Genomic DNA, 11,451 nt, shown 5'->3' with positions numbered 1-11,451 from the left:
TGATTGTTCATGCATATTACTAAACTGAACGTCTTCCCTCGTACGAGCAAGTTCCATTTACAAGCAAAAAGGCGTCACAGCCTTCATTGCACTTCTAAGTTGTTTATTTCTCGTAATATAAAGAACAGGATTTATGAAAGAATTAAGATACATCATAGTAAAGGCCCACGGATAAGCACGTTCGTATAACTTAGGAAAAGGCGTGGCGAGCAGCAGCATTATAAGTATGGGACCGAGGCAAGCAATGACAGCCACGGACACAATGAGCATGTCCAAGGCAATTTTCTTTTCGCGCCTAAACATTATTACCAGTTGCTGTTGGTTTACTGTGTCTACAAACAGTCTATTGTGCCTCCGGATGGACAGGAACATTCTGACGTGATTGACAATCGGAAGTAGAATAAAAAGCATCACGAAAGCCACAAAAACCACGTACTGAACGCTGATGACAACAAAGTGGATTAATATGGTTATAAGAAGACAGATTGCCCAGGTAATGGAAATGGCTAGGATGACAACTGTAAAGAAAAGAAAGAATGCAGTCAGTTAACGTTGTTACTGGAGAAATTGAAGGTTACAAATGCCACGCTCAAAGTGTTTCTTTAAAAGGTCACGTGACTCATTTCTTTTAATTGCAGGATTTCTCTTCAATATGGACGCGCTCGACAGCATAATTTATAATCGGCGGGACAGATGTACGATAAGGGCACCTAAGAAGATTTCACTCAATTTCAGTTATTTATTTATTTATTTATTTATTTATTTATTTACTTATTTATTTGTTTGCTTGTTTACTTGTTAGTTTACAGATAAGCTTATGACAGGTAGGCCGACAAGAAGACATTGGGTCCTACAGTCCAATGAAAAGTTTAGTTTACCCAGCCCATAATTTTAGCAAAAATTAACATGAGCACGCCTGTAGAGGATGACTGTGGCAACATTTGGGGCAGACAATTTTGAAAGAAAGGGCATCGTGTGCAATAAAAACTTTGCAAAGACGACCAAACTGTTTTCGGTGCCTTTAAAAACTTATGCTGTTATGAGATTAACATACCTCCATTAGTGACTTTAGCGCGATAAACTAGTGGTTTGGCCAGCGCGTAAGCTCGATCAAAGCTGATAAGCGTCAGTGTAGTGAATGATAAACCACTGGTAAGTGTATTGAACACGTAACGCGTCTCATACAGCTCTGTCTGAAATGCGCATGACTGGCGGGCACGATGCAGCATCAATCGCCATATGAAAAACAATGGCTGTGACGTCACGCCCGTCAGACAGTCAGTGGCGGCCAGGCCACACAGTAAGATGTTGCTCGGTCTTTGAAGCTGCGGCGTTCTGGTTACTGTGACGATGATGGCGAGGTTGCTAAGGAACGTGAAGATGCCTATGGGTAAATTAATGGCAGCCGCCACAGCATCGTTGATGTAAGATGTGGTATCGTTAGCTGGGAAACCGATCCAAGGAGGGAGCCCACATACTGTTGTATTAGGCAGAGAATCTATGCCTCTTAGAAACATCCTAAAGGCGGAGATGGCAAACAACTATTAGAAACTCTAAGTTTATAATCCTAAAAATACCGTTGCATGACGCTGAGAAGCCATACCTGTTTGCTTAGCTGGTTATGACAGCATTAGAAACATCCTAAGTAAGGATGACAAACAATTGTTATACCATTTAAGTTTAAAACCCTTGACCCAGTCGTTCAAATCCCGTTTAACCTAATCCTGGGTTAATGTGAACTTTTGCTTTAGCTTAATAATTAATTAATAAATATTCTTCAAACGGATTTTGCTCCTCAGTTTTGACCTAGAATTTTCTTTACAATAGCTTAATATTAGCCTCTAAAAACAATTTAACCAGCAAGATAGGATCCCTGCTTAACGTTTAATCGTGGATGAGTGTTAATCGACTTTCGAACAACGGGCCCTGAACAAGACGGAGACTACCAGAGGATTGGACGGAAGGCGTCATAGTAAAGATCCCAAAAAAGGGAGCCTTGAGCAATTGTAACAACTGGAGAGGAATCACCCTCCTGTCTGTTCCAAGCAAGATCCTCGCAAAAATCATCATCAAGCGAATTGAAGAGGCAGTAGTCCAGCAACTCCGAAAGGAGCAGGCCGGTTTTCGACCAGGAAGAGGGTGCACAGACCAAACATTTACTCTGCCAAACATCATCGAACAGTGCACAGAATGGCAGAGACAGTTGTACATCAACTTCGTAGACTTTGAAAAGGCCTTTGATAGCATCCATCGAGAGAGTCTATGGCGCATTCTCAGGGCATATGGAATACCGAAGGAGATTGTTCTTGTCATCAAGAGTTTCTACAACAACTTCACATGCAGGGTAGGAAGCAGCGAGACCAGCTTCAGCGTGAAGACCGGTGTTAGACAAGGCTGTTGTATGTCTGCGATGCTCTTCAACTTGACAATCGACTGGGTGATGAGGCAGACAACAGCAGACCAAGCGCGAGGCATCAGATGGACCCTCTTGACACAACTTGAAGATTTGGACTTTGCTGATGATCTAGCACTAATGTCGCATACCCACCAGCACATGCAGGAGAAGACGTCCCGTCTAAATACCTTTGCACAGCAAGTAGGCTTGAAGATCAGTCAGAAGAAGACGGAGGTAATGATGCTGAACGTATCAAACCCATCACCTGTCACAGTAAATGGAGAAGATCTACCAACGACCGAAGAATTTACATACCTTGGGAGCACTGTCAGACATGACCGTGGGGCAGGCAGCGACATCAAGAACCGCCTCAGTAAGGCCAGAAATGCGTTTAGAATGATGAACAATGTTTGGAAGTCATCCCAGTACAGCACCAAGACCAAACTAAGACTGTACCAGAGCTGTGTAATCTCTACCCTACTGTACAACTCGGAATGTTGGAGGATGACAGAGAGCGACCTCAACAAGCTGTCCACCTTCCACACGAAAAACCTCAGAAGAATCCTACGTATATTCTGGCCTGAAACCATCGCCAACCAAGAACTTCTTGCTCGCTGCAACCAGGACAGCATGGGAAATGGAAATGGAAATGGATCGGACATGTCATGCGACGGGAGCAAGACAACATCACTCGCACAGCCCTTCAATGGACACCAGAGGGGAGACGCAGGCGAGGACGACCCATGATCACCTGGCGTCGGACTGTGGAAGCAGAACTGAAGACCTTACATCATACCTGGGGAACCATTCAAAGGCTGGCCAGGGACAGACAGGAGTGGCTTAATTTTGTTGCTGCCCTACATGCCAAGCCGGCATATGAGCATGAGTGACTGAGTGAGTGAGTGTTAATCGACTTTCAAACAACGGGCCCTGAACAATATATATGCCTGCCATCGCCCGAAGATATTTAAGGGTTGACGTGTAAAAATTGCTGTGGAAGATATATCCCATATTATTCAAAACTGGATCATTGTTGTATTATGTAATTCCTGGGATTTGACTGGCTAAGCGGCAACGCGAAATAACGATCCGTCAACCTTTGGGGGATTGTATATCACACCCGCAATAATACAGGAGAACCTGCTCGGAAGACGATTCGGTCTTAGATGGAGCCACAGAGACTCATGTTTTTCACAGCAATTTAGATCTTTTAACTGCTTGCATCTACAATTTTCTTCCTGGATATAAGCACACACACCCCCATGATCAATTACCTTTCTGTCCCTTCGCACCACAGCGCACCCAGGAATTTGTACAACCCCACCTGACACAGAGTCTTTCAGCCATGTTTCTGTAATAAACGCCAAGTTGGTGTTAAGGCGAAGAATAAACTCACTGACTTCGTCCATTTTAGGTCAGCTAGAGACATGACATTTGCCAACATAATTTTGGGTACTTTGGGCGCCCACGCAGAATTGGTGACTCTAGTAGTATTGGTACTATCGATCACTATGCGATTGTTTGTCCTACTCCTGGCAGAGGTGTCATTTTGAATATTTAATGATAGCAAGGTTGAATTATGCAAATCAACTTCTTCCTGAAGTTCTTAGTTCTCGAAGCCATTTAACTACGAAAGACGCCTTTACTTTTGAACTCCTCTACCCATACAGACCTCAATTGGCTTCTGTTTGCGCTGTCCTCCTCGGTGACCCCGGCGTGTTGGTTTCCGTTGCGAAATTTGCAACTCGGTCAGTCTGCGCCATAACTCAAGGCGGAGCGGCTTCTTGGCCATCAAACTTGAAATTGCATTGAGCATGCTCCTTGTGTAATACAACGCCATTAAAGCTTGAAACGATGATTCTTGTAAATTCAGTTCTTATAAATTCTAAGCTGAGTTTTGGACTTGTGTACAAGATATTTAAGTACAGAATATCTCAACACTGCGGAGCTATCATTTGTGCGTGCTGCCTGTTAGGCGCAACCGCGTTGTATGTCAACGTTCTTGTCCTTTCTCCGAGGGTTATTCTTTAGGTACTCCGGTTTTCCTCCCTCCACAAAAACCAACATTTCTAAATTATAATTCCACCTGGAAACGGTAAACGAAAAGCACCCTGTGGATGTGCCATTTAAAATTTCCATTTAATTTATATTTTCACTTATTTATTGAATATTAATCTTTTCGAGGACACGGTCATAGTTTGCGTGAAACCCAAATGCAAAGAGTGTGCTCTGTTTTATTTTACATCGTATGCAACAAAGTTAGACACTAATAAGTGAGAGATTGTTGCGGTTATGCGCTCAATTTGAGCAGCTGCGAAAAGAGAGCCTTTAAAAAACTTAGGCTTGAACGGAAACATATTAAATACAATTTAAAAAAAACGCAAATGATACATATGATGAACTCTCACTTTCATGTTACTAAAGCGGACAAATTTCGGGTTTCAATGGTAAGCTTTGCTGGCAAATTTATTTATTTATTTATTTTTACTTAATTCAATATTTATTCAGGGGCATCCAATTTAGCAGAGCTAGTTTAAATGGAGCCCTGACACAGTACAAGACAAAACATTGAAACATAAGAAAAAACTAGACAAATAATTAAGTTATACATGCTGCATGCACGGCAGGCGTTATTGCTTAAGATGGCACTTAAGTTTAGTTTTAAACTCACTGAACGCCTCTACCTGTCTAATGGTTCTCGGGATGGTGCTGTAAGTTCGAGCGCCGTTTATTCTGAAGCTCCCGTGACACTTAGCAGTTTTTGCGAAGGGAGGGCGCAACAAATCACGGCTTCTGGTGTTATAGCCATGGTAAAGATGAGCGTGCTTAAACTCTGAAAGTAAGTACAAAGGCGCTATTCCATGAAGACATTTATGGACTAAAAGGCATTTGAGATAATTTCTGCGCGCTTGTAGGTTGGGCCAACCAAGTGTTGATTTCAACTCCTCAGCCCCGACTGATCGACCTTCAATAATGCATGCAGCCTTTAAAAATACGTAAATTCGCGTTTAGAAAAAACAAAAGTAATTAATTATTTTCCAAGTTATAAAGTTCAAGTTAGTTGTTTGGTGATGAAGGCATCCCTTACCGGCTAAAATTTCATGCTCCGTTCGTGCCAATTGCGCTGTCAAATTATAGCAAACTGACGCCCCTGATTAATTTGTATGCGGATTTAAACCAAATGTGATCCTTTGAAAAATCCATTGGGATTGGTTCCGGCGTCGGAAGCATGACTCTTTTCAAAGCCTAGCTTGCAAAAATGATCCATGAATAATTTTGGTAACCATGAAAATATCGACCCACCTGACCGACAACTTATATTTTAATAAAGTAAATTTCACGTTGAAGTGTGATCAAGATTTTCAGCTTTAGGTTTCACCAGAGGGAAGTGAAACAAGATGTCAAAGAAAATGGAGAGTTGACAAACAGAACCAAGTTGATTCGTGTCTGTAATGTTTTCTTGGCGGCGAGGTAATTTCATCCATTATTGAGCATTTGAGTTTGTCATGTACACAATTGAATGAATGTCCTTGAACGTGAAGGCGGATAAGGACTTTGAAAACACTTTTCTTTCAAGACGTAAACTTTAAGGAGGCTCGCAACAGTTTTTCGGGACTTAGGGTGGGAGTTTTGTAGTTACAATCTCGCATACAAGATAATCTTCGATCTCCTTCATACTACATAATCATTTCAACATATGATCAAAGTTAAATTTCTCATTGGTTTCCAAGCAATAGTTATTACCATAGCAACGGTAGAGCATAGCCTCTCATTTTAAACATTGTCGATTATCTCGAAATCTAGTCAGACACTTTAGACCAAACTTTAGGGATTTAAACTACTTAGCCTAGACAACTTGTAGGCGAAATTAGAAAAAAAATCTGTAAGAGCGTTTTCAAGTAAATAATGAATCAATTTTTACGGGGTGATTTTGCTTATTCACGCATTTTTCACCAATATCTCTGGCAAAATAAAACTTTGCACTTGTCTTTTCTGTATAAAGGTCTTTTCTCGTAGCAAAACATTCTAAATGTATCTTGAGCTTTATTGTTGTCTCCGATTTTAAGATATTTATGTTTGAAAACAGTTTGAATAAAGCGCAGATGAATGAAAAACTTGCGACTTTGCATAAATCGAAATATCTTTAATATACCCGCACAGATTTTTCTGTTAAATTACAAGTGGTTAGAGGAAGAATTCTTTTCGATATCTACGCAAGTTTTAGGCTCAAGAACCGAAATCGGTGTTAGATAAGAAGGCTTAATCTCGGTCAAGTTTCAGTCGTTATTCACTTTGCTATTCCGGCGCTGGAACAGCAGTTACCATTTCATTTGCAAAAACCAAAAAGCAGCAACTTTCTCTCTTTGAATGAATTTCAATTAAAATACAGCTTGAGTGTTTCTGTCAACAAGGCCAAGAATCATTAATGTATCTCTTCTGGACATGCCACGAAACATCTAACTTTTGGAAAAGAGTATCAGAATGGCTGCATAGTAAAAAACTAATGCTCGAACCCTCCACCCTATTAATCATTACAGCATTTGGTCTGAAGCCGGATACGTCAAAATTTGCACTTCAAATTAATTATTGCCTTCTTCTAACTCGACGTCATATCTGGCTAGCCAAATCTAAAGAAACGTCCCCTAACTTTGACCATTATCTACGCTTTCTGAAATCAAGACTCGAGTTGGAAACAAGAAGCGGTGATATGGAAAAATGAGAACCTCTTACAGAATATATATCTACTGATTGATAGCATCACTTCTTCTGACTTCTTCTGAAGCAATTGCAGCTATCTTTAATTTATTTTTTTATTTAATTTTGCCACACCACAAATGCAATGTAAACAAGAAAAATAATAGAAAAAAATAGATGTAACAATGGCGAGGAGACCTAAAGGAAACTATGAAGCTTATATTAATTAGGTCTCTTTAGTTATTATTTTACAAGATGAAATCAAAAAAGAAGATAAGAACACGACGACGGATACAATTACAATGTCAAACGGAAGGATATATTACGAAAAGAAAAGCTACAAGAAAATGAAGACTACTAATAGTTATAATAGAAAAACGCCTCCAATATCTTCAAACTCTGCCAACCATCTCGTACATACGCTGTCACCAATGACCTTCTCACAGCAATCTGCTCTTTATCTTCGCTCTCACATACTAGTAATGCTTTCCGTAATTAACCTAATGAATTTTTTTTTGTCTTAACTCTTCAGCTTACACAATTTTTTGAGTAAGGTCTGTGTAAGTAACACGTGTTATCTGTGTTTCGTTTTCTTCCCTTTGGTACCATCTTATTGTTTTTTTCTTTTCATTGTAATTTGTTGTAAATACTATTAGTGTCAACATTGTAAGTAAAGTTTTGTAAGCATAATCGACCAATTATCTAGTATTGTAATATTTTATTTTGTGTTCTGTAAGGCAATAAAATTATAAAAAAAAAGTTACCATGCTTTAGTGACTGGATAAACTTGTGAACGAAAACATGAAAAGCAAAACAGAAACTCTTTCGCTTACATTCATGTCTGCGTCTTGTTCTACCATGCGTGTATCAGCAAACCTAAGCCTTATTTTTATTTCGCAAATTTATCGAGGACAGCAGATGGCCTGGGTACAAGCAACAAATGATGGGTGCATGTCTAAAGTACGACATAATCATCGTGATGACGTCACCACGGATGATGGTTTCCATACATCCAAGAAAGACTAGGATCGAGCAAAGAAGAGTTTATTGATGTCTCATTCGCTAACTTGAATCGGGTCGTCTTGTCCTGACTACAACTGAATAAAGAAGTTTGCTATATAGTTTTTACTATGTAGCGCAGTAAAATTTTTAAAATCTTACACATTTTCATTGTGTTCTTATTTATACACTATCAATATATTCCTTTGTCTATCCGTCAAAAATCTTCGAGACAAGTATTTAAAAGAGCTTTGAAACTTTATTATGATGTTCAGTATTAATGCTCATGTACTAGATAAAATATGAGCGGGAGATCTGTATGGGCGTTTACAATGGCGAGCCGAAGTCGTGCCATTGTAAACGCCCATACAGATCGGACGCCAATTTTTAATCGTACTTGTGAAATGAAACAATAAATTGAATGTATTTTTAATTTTAATCAGTAGAGAGCTAATTAGCTGAGCAGAAGTTTTTATCAAAAGTTAATTCTACTGGTTTAATAATTCATTGATTTGTATTGATGTTTACTAAGGTGTACACGTGACTTAAAATTCTACCTATTGATTGGTCAAAACTCTGATGAATAATTAATGAATTTGTAATTTTACAAATTCATTTACAAACTTAATATTAACATAATGTAATTATGTGCTTAGTAGTTGAAATAAATAAAATACTGAAAAAATACTTATTTATACATGCACCTTCCCCGTTTTTCACTATTGTAGCTTTAAACATCTGTTTGTTTACAGTCATTCTTTTTAACCTATCATGTACCATCGTTTTATGTTACGTTGTTTTTAATATTGTTTAATGATTAATGGCAAAATAAATGAATTGAATTGTAACTGTTTGTTTCCATTTTAACTTAGCTTTTCTAGCAACTGATAAAACGTAGTTTTTCCTAGCCGAAACGTTGGGAAAAATAATGTTATCAAAACACAAGCTGTGTCATCAGCGTTACATCTTTCAAGTTGCCTTTACTATAGGCGAATCTTTGTTTACACTTTTTGCCTCATTAACATATGCTTATCACTGTCTGATAACGCTAATAAAATAAAAACTCTGAATAAGGACATAACAGTTTCAGTTTTCTCTGAAAATTTGAGCCCAATATATCGAATGGTTTCGGAGAAATCCTCTTCTAAAAACTCGATATTTTACAGAGAATGTATGGCTTATTAACTTTTGCCACCCAGCAATTTCGCAGTTGTTGAAGGCTGATATCTCCTTCAATATTGCTTGCAAAGAGCTGAAAATTGCACAAATTGCTCAACTTAATCAGTTCTTTCAACTTTTACATTTAGTTTATATATACGTCCAGGAAAAATGTTAACAATGACGTCAGCAAAGATTCGCTTATACAGTCGAACCTGTATATAACGGCCACCCTCGGGACTTGAGTAACTGGCCGCTTAATACAGGTGGCCGCTTAATACAGGATCACTAAAAATACTCACTGGGCGTGGTCTAATGTCAATTTTAATGGCGTATCATACAAAAGCACTTCATGCAAGGAAACAATAGGACAACACTCTTTCAAGTTTATTAAACAAAGTTCAGTGCCAACTTGTAACTTAACGGTATAAAATACGTAACATTGTGTAAACGTACTATGCAATAAATTGTCCTCTACTCTCCTACGGTATACATTGCTCTATTTCTATGACTTACAGTTCACAACAAAGTATCTCATTCCGTCATTTCATAGTTGTTACGCTCAATGTTCAATGTCACATGGCTGAAGAACAAGTTAATTAAAGAGGAATTTTTTGCTAAAGAGTGAAGCATATTCAAAACATTGCGGACATCTGAAACGGCGTTAACTATATTAAACGGCCGAGTATCAGCTTACAGTAGCTTTGCATATGTGATTTCTTTATAGTGATGCTGAATCGCATTTTAAACACAATAAAATACCGCATAAAATAACATATGGCTTAGTCTCCATTCAAGGGTGGCCGCTTAATACAGGTAAAAATAACAAAGAAAGACAAACATAGGACTGCTACAGGGTGGCCGCGGCCGCTTAATAGAGGTGGCCGCCTAACACAGGTGACAAATACAGCATTTGTATGAGCGAAAAATCGGGGCTTTGAAAACTGGCCGCTTAATAGAGGGTGGCCGCTTAATACAGGGCCGTCATATACAGGTTCGACTGTAGTATAAATTTAAAAACACTTACATGACGAGTAGTATAATGTGTCAAGTCCTGTTCTCAGTAATCAGAGTAATATTCCAGCACCAATGAGTTCCCCCAAGGAAGGATTTTGCACGTATTGCTTGCCTATGTTTTTAATTGATTCTAACCAAAAGCAATTACATCTGGCCAATCATATTAAAGTTTAATCACACAATCATTATAAGCCAATCAGAACCCGACTACAGTTGCTCTGACGGCGCCAAGTGAGGGAAAAAGCGCGTAACTTCTAAGTTACGGGCGGTTTTGTTTTTGTTCTTGATAAAATGAGAGACGCAACGTTTTATTCCTTATTTCCATAGTTTAATTAAACAGAAACATTCTTTTTAGCTTGTTTAGTTTAAATACAACCCAGCTTATGTTAACTAATTTACACAAAATGGCCACGCTTAAAATAAGTAAATTACACTTGATCACAGAACATAATATGAAAAAGAACTACTTTTTTAGGTTCAAAAATATAAAAAAATATACACAATAATGTAAAACGTCGTGTAAGACAAACATTATTTACAGACGGGTTACTATGTACAATCTACGGAGTTCCCACAAATTTGTTGTACCACGCTTCAATACCTACTACATGCAAATTCAGTTGCATACAGAGAACGGACTGTAAAGCAATAAATAACAAAATAGTTGACAAAGCTATACCTATATATATTGGGTGTTTTCACATGACGTCACGGCGGCCGTGTTGGTGTCCCAAAACAAAGAAATGGCGGCCGTGTTGGCGTACCAAACTAAACCTCTGGGAATTGAACTCTATTTTTCTGCAAATACTTTCTTTTGTTTCAGTAAACCAATATGGTTGGTAGTCACGTGAATGAAACGCTCTATATGGGAGATGCAGAAGAGGCGGAAATTAAGTACATGAGGAGCCGCGTAGAGGTGTTAAAATTAATTAGGTTGAGTGACGGTTGCTATGATCGAATTCCGGAGTTCGAAAGGAGAAATCTATCAACAGTATAGTAAAGAATCTTTTTCAGTCGCGTGTAATGTCTAGCTCGAGCTTGCCGCAAAGCATTGAAGTCTGTGCCTAGAAAGCTTGGCTTTTGTGGAAACGCACAGTTAAATGGAAACGAAAACTCCTCCGATCTGTCCAGAAGCATCGACCGTCGGAAACGGAAAAATGACAATTTTTACTAAGGGTTTTCTATTT

Source organism: Pavona decussata, unplaced genomic scaffold, assembly GCF_977016875.1.
Source record: "Pavona decussata unplaced genomic scaffold, jaPavDecu1.1 SCAFFOLD_223, whole genome shotgun sequence".
NCBI lineage: Eukaryota > Metazoa > Cnidaria > Anthozoa > Scleractinia > Agariciidae > Pavona > Pavona decussata.
The sequence above is the reverse complement of the archived record's forward strand: the minus strand, read 5'-3'. Positions refer to the sequence as shown.